The sequence below is a fragment of the Coffea eugenioides genome, chromosome 9 (assembly GCF_003713205.1).
Source record: "Coffea eugenioides isolate CCC68of chromosome 9, Ceug_1.0, whole genome shotgun sequence".
NCBI classification, from domain to species: domain Eukaryota; kingdom Viridiplantae; phylum Streptophyta; class Magnoliopsida; order Gentianales; family Rubiaceae; genus Coffea; species Coffea eugenioides.
In genome coordinates, this window is record NC_040043.1 from 35,635,417 (window position 1) to 35,648,279 (window position 12,863).

Genomic DNA, 12,863 nt, shown 5'->3' on the forward strand with positions numbered 1-12,863 from the left:
CGTACGCGTCGGTTGAAACGTTTGAGCATATTTTCTCAACGGGTCAGGTTGCAAAGGAGGTTTGGGCATACTTCGGAGGGCTGTGTGGCATTAGCTTAGGCTTATCTGTTCGAGCCCATCTAGCCTCTTGGTGGTTGTCCTCCCCTGCTTCGGAGAGGCAGAAGGTGATATATTATACTCTCCCGAGCCTTATATGTTGGCATATTTGGAAAGCTCAGAATAAAGCAATCTTCGAAGCAATTATACTGCACGCCGCTTCTATCTGTCAGGCAATATTTTTGGAGACTAAACTGCTAATTGAAGGTCATTTTAAAGAGAATACTAGATGTCAGTCATTTACGCAGTTGTATGACTGGTCCCATCAAACAAAACGGAAGTTTGGCTTCAAACTCGTTCAATGGAAACCAGGAGAAGGGAAGGAATATTTCACTTTGAATACTGATGGATGTTCCAAAGGTAATCCTAGGACTTCTGGTGGAGGCGGAGTTATACGGGACGTGGTAGGGCGCCCCTTGGTAGGTTTCTCAGCTTTCTTCGGCAAGGCATCCAGTATCCAGGCTGAGGCATTGGCTCTCTTGACAGGATTCCGATTATGTCATCAGAGGGGAATTACAAATATTAACGTCCAGGTAGACTCCCTACTATTGGTGGGAATTCTGCAACGTCGAATCAATTGCCCATGGTGTATTCGATTACAGCTCCAACAGATATGGAAATTGATTGATGTACCTACTAGGATCTCCCACTGTTTCAGGGAGGCTAACAAGGTGGCGGATAGTTTGGCAAATGTTGGAGTAGCTCATCCTCACCTGGATATCAAATTGTATGAGCATTGGAATGACTGGCCATGACTGGTTCGTGGGGGAATTCGACTAGATTTCATTGGAATGTCTTCTATTAGGAACGTGAAACTACCTTAATTTTAGAAACAGAAATTGTTCAACTTTGAGCCCGTTGTATCTCTGCTTATTATGAACAAAAGTGGGGGTGGCGTCCCTCCCCTTTGCCAAAAAAAAAAAAAAGATGTAAGGTAATAGTCAAATGTAAGGGCAGAAAGAGGAATGGCCAAATTTAGGATGTGACAAATCATTTTGAGACAAATAAATTAAAAAAAAGGCATGACATTATTAATGGAACGGAGAGAGTAATTTCTTAATTAGCTATAAATGGAAATTAAAATAAGAGTTTTTTTGATAGTTGAATCTTAGAAAACAAATAATCATTCCACAGTATAGATGTGCATTTGCTAGTATGTAAGCATACTACGATAAGCTTTGTATGTTGGCAGTTTAATTATACAATAATCGGTAGTGCATTTTCAAGAAATGCACAATGAATAGGTTTTCATTTCTATAAATTAAATCTGTAAAATAATGCATACTCTTTTTTTTTTAAAGCTGGTACTATTAAAATTATGCATACTCTTAATATCTAACGAAACGCTCAAGCTACAAGCCTACAACAGTAAATTGGTATCTACAACAACGTTGAAGGTGCAAGATTCATGTCAATAACTCTATTCTTATAAAATCTCGTATTGCAAAATTCAAGGACAACGGGAAATTACCATCGAAATACAAAAAAAATATTGCATGGTTATACGTTGCTATGTGCAAGTTAATGTTCGGGTTAGCTAAGATAGGTTTAATTGTCAAATAAACGGAAAATAAAAGTTTTCTTTACTTTGTTGAATGAATCAATGGTGAAATGCATTCGAATTAGGCCCCACGCAAAAGTACTATTAATAAATATATGAAACCCTAAAGCTCTATCAGATTACTCTCATATAGTATTGTTTAGTAATTAGTGCGCATGTGTTTTAGTGGTTTTTTTTTTGTGTGTGTTAATTTATGTTGTCGTGTGAAATTACTGAGTTTCCAGTTGATTTTTGACGCAAGTGTTTGACTATAAGGTGAACAAAACTTTGATTTGGATGTTTGAAATGTGTATTTTTGGGTTTTGAAAAACATTGTTGATAAAATGAAGACTCGGAGCTGTTTTGGGCATTGGAAGAAGTGAAATAAGCAGCCAAGAAAACAACTGGCCCCGGACACAATACAAACATAAAAGCAGGTTGCACAAGCTAGAAAGACCAACTGGTGCTGGATGGATAAGAGAACAGAACCGATTCCAGCTCCGGTTGGCCATTGATATAGCAAAACCAAAGGGATCTAAGAACAAATGGTGCCGGTTCAATAAGAATACTAGAGCTGGCTGTTGTACTGGCTATTGTGGCGGTTTAGAAATGGCTAGTGGAATTTTGGATTTTCTTTCATCTTTTCCTCACTCTTTCAAGCCCTAGTGCATCCCTTATAGGAAGGGGAACCAAGAGGCATTAGGCGTTTAGGCTAGTTTTAGCTTAGAATTCAATTAAAAGCCCCAGTTTTCTACGGGTTTCTTGGTTTTGAAGATGAGCTTGAGGAAGGAAGAATGAGAAGCTGTTTCCTACTTTTGACATAAGAGTTTTTTTTAATGCCTTTTTCTTCATTTCTTGTACCTTGCATATAGTATTTCATTTGAATAATATTATGATTAGGGCTATCAAAAGGGCAAGGTTGATCTGAATCGATTGAAAATTTTAGGGCCAAGGATTATGTATTATTGAGCCAAGTAGAACTTGAGCCAAAATATAAGGTTCAATTTAATTGTGGACCGATTTCGGGATTCATTAAGCTCAACCGGATTATGTATATCATACTGACAGTTCTGTGTACAATTTAGAAATTTTATATATCATAGTACTTTGCCTCTTGAGCTTTTGTAATCTGAACCTCAAAAATATATGCTTATAGTTATAAGTAATAACATTATTGCTCTTTTATTTCTGAAATTATCTATGGTTTATTACTATTATTGCTAAAAAATTAAACATATTATTTATGGCATCTACTGTCAAGAGATCAGTTTGACAAAAGCCACAAAAAAAACCTAATTTATTATCCTTAAACTCATTTGATATTCTTGTCAGGTTATTAATGTTTAATTTCTAATACTTTGTTCCAATATGATGGACACTAGATCAAATGATAATGATAAATAACACAGCAATAACAATAAGTAAATTTAGAACAAATTTTAAAACATAAGGTCATATTGAGCTTGTTATTTTTTAAGTAGTAGTTTTTTATTTTTTTTAGACTACGTAAATCATTAGAAGAATATCATCATCAATTTTTTGTCAAATAATTCAACCATTAAATACTTATCCAAGATTGTTAAATTGTTAATATGCGCTAATTTTATATTTAGAGGAAGAATATAGAGATTACGTCAAACCTCCCATTTTTTTAGCAGTAAAAGAGCAAAATAGTAAACTATACATTATTTCAGCAGTAAAAGGTCAATGTGGTCATAACACTAACTTTTGTTGGCGTACTCGAGATTTTCAATGTCAACTAGTCTTCTTGGTATATGTAAATTTTTAAGGTTCAAAATGGTAAAGTATAGCTACCCCCAACCTTAAGTGAGCAAAGTGTGATTAACCCTTTATAATATATAATAATTGTGTAATAACATATAATATATAAACATATAATTGTGTGTTAATTGTAAGCTTGGGCCAATCTGAAATAGACCCGAAGCCCCTATATATTTTTGAGCTAGCTCTAGGGCTCACAGTATGAACCCGAAGTCCAAAAGGAAGAAAATGTTTCCTTTTTTTTTTTGTGAGACAAAAATTCTCCAAAAATGTGATTAACCCTTTATAATATATAACAATTCTGCAATAATATAGAGGGTTAATTTCATTTACCTCCCCTTGAGGTTTAACCAAATTACATAGCGAACCCTAAGATTTAGTCGTATTACTGTCTCCCCCTTGTCAGTAATAGCATCTAAATCTCACAAACAGAAACAGTGAAATGGCAAAAATACCCTTTTGTGAAAGATTGCATTTTGCCTACCTAAAGCACAATACGTTGACTTATTACTATTTCCAAACTAATTAAAAGAGTTTTTTAAAGCATTACTTCCTAAAATCATCCACCAATTAACAAGAGATTAGATAAGGAAACCAAAATAAAAAAGGAAAGTCTAGAAAATGCAGTGCTCCTGTAAAGCTCATTGATAAGTGCATATTTTACATGTTTTAAGTGTGTTTTATTAATTAGTTTTGGTGTGTTTTATTTACTTTTATAACTAATAAACTAAGTTTTTAGTGAAAATATGCATTTTGTGGTTTAAGTGGTAAAAATTGCATTTCTATGGATTTTAATGGTGAAAACTTCATGTTTTCATAAGTTTACTGATTCAATCATCAAATGGCATGAATTGAGAAGATAACTGGATGATTGATAATAGTTTGAAGTGATAAAAAGAGAATATGAAGTGCAAGAGATGAAATGCAATTAAAGGAAGTTTTTCAACTTTGACACCTGTTGGTATTTTGGTTATATCTTGAGCTACAGGCGTTGGATTAAGGTGATTCTTATACCATTTTGAAGCTAAGAGATAGATCTACATTTGGTATGTAGATATCGAAGTCCGGTTTAGTCATTTTCCTAGTCAAAAGGTCGAAACATAGAAGTGCATTTTCATTGTCGAAAGCTCAAATAGAGTTCTGACCAGTCCAGGGTATTTTGGTCATTTGTCCCTCCATAGAGCTCCAAATTGGATGATTGTTGATGCATTGGAAATTAACTCAAAGGGCTACAACTTCATGTTTTGTACAATAGCAGTTCAGCCTCTATCATTGATAAAATATCAGTTGAAATTAGACAAAAAATAGAGCAAGGATGAAATATGTCCAGAATTGAGCAAACCTGCAAAAGGCAATACGTGGGATACAATACGCGACCTAAGGTCGCTTTTTCAAGGTCACGTATTCATCATTTTCAGCTGAAACTTGCTCTGCAACTTGTTCTTTGTTCACACAACTTTCTGGCTCATTTCCAACTAATAATTTCGGCTATATCTGACCAAGAAGAGTGTGGAAAGTTGGAGAACCAACTCTTGGGAGTTTCAAGAGGTAAAAATGACAACTAGAAACAACTCATTTGACTCTTGAATTCACTATAAATTGCAGTCTTGGAGAACATTTTCAAAAACTTTGGAAGACTAGAGAAACTCCACCAAAAATGTAGTTTTCACTAGATTTTCCTTAATTCATAGGGTAGATTAGTATAATTAGTGTAGTTTATTCTTCTTGTATTTGTAGCTAGACTTGAATGAAGATTTGAAAAGAAAATATGAAGAGTTAGAGCTCATGTGACAAGGGTAACTTCTATCCTATCATTTTCTCTTTTGTATTTAAGTTCATGTTTAACTATAATACAAGTTTGGATCTTGTTCTCTATGTTTAGTTAAAGTTTATGCCTAGAGTATGGGTGAACTTTCTATATCTTGTTAATGATATTTACTTGGTTATTTGGTTATTTGATGATACTATTTTGAACAAGTTATTTATCACTTTTGCTTAGCAAATCATGATTAATCGGTCATTAATTGTGATAATCTTAAGGTGTTAAGTTTGCAATGAGAATTGAAATTTAACACTAGTTCAAGGAAGTGATAAACTAAGGAGTACACTTACGAAAGTAGAGGCGCACCTTTGTGGCTTTAGTAACTTGTTTCATGTAATTTCATAAAAGAAATGAACTTGTAGTTAGTTTCATAACCACAAAAGTAGGTATAAATTAACTATAGATATAGTTGATACACCGGCGAAAGCGGGTATTATGTATATTAGGAAATTATGCCATAACTAGCCAAGATAATAGCATTCACTTAACCGGTAATGTCATTTGCAAGAGTAGTAAGAAATTTCATATCTCTAGGAGCTTTTTATTGTTATTTTTATTATTTTTAACTCATGTTTATAGTGTAGATTTAATTACTTGCACTTGTGATTGTCTAAATAATAAAGGAGTTCGAAAATCACCGGTAATTGACACTCTTCCCTGTGGGTTCGATCCTTAATAGCTTATACTCGCTCTCAACTCGTATACTTACAAAAAATCGCGTGTGGGGTATTTAGGAATTTATAAATATAAAATTTGACTGTGGATGAGCTAATTGATATATGCATACCTCGCGCTCGTCAAGTTTTTGGCACCGTTGTCGGGGAAGATTTGCTCAATATCGGTGCTAAGAACTACTTTATTAATTTAGACAATTTTACTTGTTTTTCTTGTTTTTGTTGTATTTATTGTCTTGTTTGTTATGCGTGGTGTCTTGTTAAGTCTTTTATTTTGTGTTTAGTGTTGTTTTTATATATGTCAAGTCATCTATTCTTCTTGACTAAACGTATTTTTAAATTATTTTGAAGAGATGTTTAGAGACTCAAGCAGAGTAGAATACATGGGCGAACAATGCTTGAGAAGTGGAAGATCGGCAATGGATCGTTACCAAATGCAAAGCTCCTTGAATAGAGGTAATCAAGAAATTACCGAAGGTATGTCATTTGAAGATGGTTTAAGGAGTTTTAAGGCTAAATTTGATGTTATAATGTTAAAGGTTCAATTGGACACCATTACAAATATACTTGAACAAAAGAGAAATGTTAATGCTTTTAATTCCAATCATGTGATTTATGATTTGTGTGAAGGTTATCATGCTACTCATACATATAAGTAAGCACAAAATGTGGATTATTTTGATGAATTTGGGCATTATAATCCTTATTTTGATCAACATGGTCATAATTGGGACAATTATTATACTTATGGTTGGGATAATCAATGTGCTAATAGTGATTCTCCATATTTTTATGATTATCAACCTGAATGTGTCCAATATGAATTAAAACTATCTTGGGAATTGGCAATAGGAAGGTTAGTTAATGCATCTTTACCTTGGGAACTAGAAAGTGAACCATTAGCTAATAATTCTAATTCATCTTGAGAGCTAGCCATAGAAAAATCTTCTAATCAATTTGATTTAGCTATAGAAAAGCTAGCTAATGCAACCGCCGACCATTTTGATAAGGTTGAGGAAAGGTTAGATGAATTAACTTCTCACTTTGGTAGAATACAAGACCAATTGCATGCATTGTATGAAGTTATTTCTTCTAATGATATGCACTATGACCCTATCAAGAATGGTGAGCATGATGCAAGTGAAAGTGGATTGCACTTTCATGAAAATGATGAATCTCAATTGTGTTTCAATGAGAAAATGTCCATTTCACATGATAGTACCTTTGGAACTAATCTTGAACCTTAAGAGATTAGCCTTAACGACTCATTTTTCACCCCTCTTGAGGAATGTATTGAGAATATAGGTTTTAAAGGTATTATTCCCTAAGAAAACCATGCAGACGTTCCTTTGGTGAGTTCTCAAGTGGTGCATATTCAAGATAATATCTATGAAACACTTGAGATAGGTAAGTCACTTCCATCTCTCACATCATTAGAACATATAGTTTTTGCTATTAAGCCATCTTTTAATGAGCCATCATGACCTAAATGGTATATTATTCATTAACAAAGCCTCCTTGAAAAATGAGGCAAAATAGTCGAGGCAACGACTATAAACAAAAGCGCTTGTTGGGAGGCAACCTAATATTTTTGTTCTTTATGTTAATTTTATGTTATTTTATGTTTAAATTATGTGTTTGAGTTATCTTGCTGTTTTTCTTTTATAGGTTTGGGAAATAGAAACAAAAGTGACCAAATGAGATGAAAAAGGCGAAATTCGATTAAGGAACTCCACCCCTCGATTTGAGTAAAAGTTGTTAATTTGTTAAAAAAGGTAAAAATGCATGTTTTGATCGTTTTACATGTGCGTGCATTGAATATTTTAGTAAAAAAATGATCTATGATACATTTTGAGCAATTGGGATACCATGTATAATTTTGAAAAGTTAACATTTTTGCAAAATTTGCAGAAGAAAATGCGGTGCCCAAAAAAACACGACAACAAGTCACATATTCTTCAAGTCGCGTATTGTCTTCTAAGAATTTCCAACAGAAAATGCGGCATTAAATACGCAACTTGAAGTCGCGTATTCCTGAAGTCGTGTATGCTGTTCTGTAAAAATTAAGCAGAAAACGCGTTTTTTGTAGTCGCATTTTTAGGGTTCTTTTTAAAGAAAAATGCAAATTCCTTGTTCATTCTCTTCTTCTTCTTTTTCTCATGTATTTCCTTATATCTTGAGTAGCTTGTTGTGTATTTTCTATAGGTACATCACCACCACAAAGGCAAAGAGTTACGGATGGCTGTTATATGTTTATTAATGCCTTTGTTATCACCTTTGTTTCTCATTTTCACTTCTTAGGTTTATATCACTAATGGTTATCCAATGGAACTCATGAACTTTTGAAGACACACGGACAATGGATTGTGAAGTTTCATATTTGCATACATCAATCACGTCTTGGTTTCCCTTTTTACACATTGAGAACAATGTGCAGTTTAAGTGTGAGGGGGAGAATTGAGATATTATGCATTGTATGTGATTGACTTGTGTTTGAAATGATTTGGATTTGATATTGGGAATATTTCTTATGCTTTAATTTGTTCAAACTTAGGCTTTGTGAGGACCTGAAAATTATTTCATCTTTTCTTTTATTTCTTTGAATACATTTTCTTTACTTTACTTTACTTTATTGCCTTAATTTCCTAGATATTTTTATAAAAGAATCAAGATTTTTAATCATTTTCTACCATAAGTTAGTGCATGTTAGGTTCGTAGAGCATTATAGAAGTGGGATCCGCTAGTGAGTTGCGCAATAAATTTGGTGGACAAAAACGGGTATTTATCTAAGAGAGTTTATGTGATTAGGAGTGGATTGGAGGAAAACAATATGGATTAATGAGATAAGGCAAAAGAAAGACAATAAGATAAGCTTCAAACTTATGGGCGACACTTGTCACTCACCTATGGAATTTTTGATCAAGATTACTCTTGGGTTTATCTTGGAAAAATTAACTAAAAATCCTTCCATTCTTCTTCTTCTTTGGCTGGCCATCTTGAGAGGAAAAGGGAGAAAAACTCCATCTTGCACCTTCTAATCTTGCTTGAATCTTTGAAGTTTCACCATAAACTTGCAATCCAAACCATAAAAAGTGACCTTTTGGGAGGATTAGGGACTTTGGTGGAGAGATTTGGAAGAAAGAAGCACTTGGTTTCCATTTCCTCTTAGGGTATCAAGGTAACTTTGTCAAGAAACCCTCTTTTCTTTTATTACTTTCACATGAGTGGATTTAAGGCTTGATCTTGGTAGTTTACATAAAAAATTTCATGGTTAAGTGGTGAATCAAAAATTTCAGCTTGTGATTACGAATTTCAGCCTAGGGTTTAATTTTCTAGTTTGAGTAGGTGATAGTTATATGCAATGTATATGCTTGATTTAGTGAGTTGTTAGCCTGATATGTATATGCTCGATTTGAGGCTGATTTGTGGTAAGAATGAAACCTTAAAAATGGCTGGAAATTAGGGAAAATAAGGGGAAGTGCTATTGAAAATTTTTTCCGCAAGAGACTTTGAGCAGTCTTGGGAAATCTATTATATCTTGGTGTAGAAAAATCCGAATTAAGTTCGGTTTGTTGCGTTTGAAACTATATTTAGAGTGCTTTCTACTGTGAAAATTTTAAAATTTTTCTCAATTCTTATGAATATCTGTGATTTTTCAAAGTTGACTGCATTTTCACACCTGTTCTGTTTTTCTACGGGATGAAGCAGCAACTTGAAACTAGAATTTGACTGATTTGTGGACAGAATCTTACAAATGTGTCTTCTGGTGAGTCTATTTTCCAATGGTATAAAGTTTATAAATTTTGGACTTAAGAAGCATGAGATATGATTTTTCAAATAGCATCGCGCAAAATTGGAGAAAATTCTATTCTTCAAAAGTTGTTATTGCTTTCATTTCCAACTTCAAGTTGGAGTTGTAGAACCATTTTGAGCTTGGTTTTATGATTGGAGTTGAGATAAATTGGTTGGTTTGGAAGTATTTTCCTTTGAATATGGTAGTTTGGAGTAGTGGATCTCATGCCACTTTACATACTTGATCTTAGGACTTGAAAGTGAGGTCGGAAGTGCTCCCGAGGCAAGCACTTAAACTTGTTGCCGTGGTGAGTGTTCCAACTGCATGCTTCGTGCTCATTGTTGCTGGAAATTATTAGGCACATGATTTGTCGTTTCATAGACAAGTGTGTATTTTATCGCACTTGACCTAACTCGACTAAATTTTTGATATCTTGTTCATGCATGTACCAGCAATTTAATTTACAAGTAACCTATATCTGGACTTGAAATACTTGAAAACATGATATGCTGAGCTTACTTGTGACTTGATATTGTCTAGGTGAGTGTGCCTTTATGTGCACTCGACCTTCGTGAACTTGAAGTAATTAATCTTGCGTGCGGACTTGCATGTTTATGTGCATGGAATTGTAGATCGGTTGCATTCCTCTTGTAGCGGTTAAACTGTAGACCGGCTGCATTCCTTTTGCAGCGGTTGAACTAGGCCCTTGGACCCTTATCCGAGACGTCGGGTAAGTGAAAATTTGGGTTACTCATACATAAGCATGAATGTAGATCAGTAACAGCTGACCTGAACCCTCGTTGGACCTCTTGCTTTAGACCAGCCTCAAAGGGGTCGGGTAAGTTGGACAACCATGTGTAAAGGACAAAGTTCCTAACCTGTTTACTCATGACTGGAACTCATGACTTGAACTCTGATATTTCTGAATACGGACCGTTAAGTGACAACTAACGTTTCCAATCATTAACTGCGTGAGCATTGAATAACAGCCAATGACTCCACTTTTGAATACCTAAATACTTGGGGTTATAAGCCAAATCTTGAATACCTGAATATCTGGGGCTATAAGCCCAACCCCATGGCTAGTTGGTCAAACTGAGCCGGTAGGTCGAAAAGATTAACGAACCATGGGTACTTTTGGTGTTCGGGCCCGGTAGGGAATGATCGGTGGATGGAAATTGACGTTTAGTGGTGATCTACGGACATTATAATTTCCTGGTTGACTGAGAGTCAACGGACCTCGGACAAACAGCTGTGGAACCTGCTCTTGAGAGCAGCCTATATCCTTTTGACATAAATGTGTTCTTTACCGTATATTAATGCATGATCTACCTGGTTACCCGATTACTAAGCCAAATGTCACGATCTACTTGAGTATGACTTGTTTTTCGATATCCTGTGAATAGTATCATGTATGCGAGCTTGACTATTTTCTTGGAATCTCACTAGATTTTTAACTCATTCTATGAATTTGTTTTCCTTACAGGATTGAGAACATAAGAGGTTGAATTGGGGAAGGGTTAGATTTCATCTAAGTTTGTTAGTTGCTCACGTGAGCGCTCCATAGATGTCTAGCTAGCTTGCTTGGTTTGATTTTTTTGCAAGTTTAACTCCTTGACTGTATTTATAGATTGTGTGGGCATTGGAGGTCCATAAGTGTACACATTGTGTGAGACCCCAAAAATTCACTTGTCTTTATAACCCTTACGTGAACTTACTTGCCTTTGATTCTTGGTTGCTTTAATGGTTGAATTTTATCCAAGGGAGTGAATTTTGTTAAGAAAAGTTTCATAATCTCAAGTTGTTAGAAAATCTAGAAATTTTCGCAGGAGGCTCTGCGCAGCTTTGGAAAATTGGCTATAATTTCGTATAGGAAAGTCGGAATTGAGTTCCGTTTATTGCATTTGAAGCTAGGAAATTGGCAAAGTTGACTGAAAATTCTGCCCTGTATGAGTAAATATAGGAATGTTGTAGTAGCTTATGGCTCAATTTGGACCAACTTATGAACTAAATCTCTTTGAGGTGTCTTCTAAAGATTCTTAGTATTTGAAGTCTAGTTTTTAACAAGCCAAGTTATACAAATTTTTGATATTTATAACTCAAGTTATAATTTTTCTAAAGGAAGGGCATAAATTAGGATTTTTGTGCATACTAGGATTTTGGTGTGTGTTTTTGTATACATTTTAGTAGTGTGATTGTGAAGACTTATAAAATCCCTCATATTTTCTTAAAAATTTCCTTTTATTTGGAATCCATTATTTTACAATAGCTTTACTACTCATTCACTTCCTTAATAGTTACAATTAATCATAGAACCAAGGGTTTTCCCTTTATTTTCATCGTTAAGGTAAACTAGGGTTTTTACGTCTTTTCGTAGTGTAATTATTCGGTACGGAGTGTGTATCAAATTTAGTAATTTAGAGTGAGTTTTAGATGATATTAAGTGTATGATTAGAGGTAATAATAATAAGTTACTGGATTGTAAGTGAAAACCCTAGTACGTGCGAAATAAGGAAAAACGGGTTGAACCGATGTGTACCGTTCGTTACCGATTGAGTGCATCACTTGAATACTACTTTATTACCTTAATCTCCTTGTTTTAGTTGAGCTAATTAGATCTTAATTAACCCTTAAGTCAGCCACCATTATTGCCTAAGAAAAAGAGAGATATTTTGGTGGAAATATTTGTGATTAAGCCATTTGTCAAAAATCCAACCAAGGTCTTGACCAAGACCTTTGACCAAGACTATCCTTAGTCTTCATCTTGTAAAATAGAACCAAAAACACCTCATTTTCTTCATGCTTGGTCGTGACTTAGGAGAGGAAAAAAAGAAGAGAGAAAATTTTCCATTTTTCCAATTTGAGAGCTTGCTTGATTATTGAGAAAATTACCGTAAAACTTGATTCTACTCTGATCAATCATTGGGAAAGCTTGGAGGTGAGTTTGGTGAAACTTTTGGGAGGAAGAAAGTTCTTGTATCACAAGTTATTTTAGAGATTTTGAGGTATTATACTAGAAACCTCCCTTGTTTCTTTCTTATTTTGCAATGTAAGCAAAGCATGGCTTGATTGTGGTGGATTGTATGGAAGATTTCATGGTTTGGCTTATTAACTTACAATTTTCAGCGAGGGTTTGTAATTTTCTATTTTTATTAG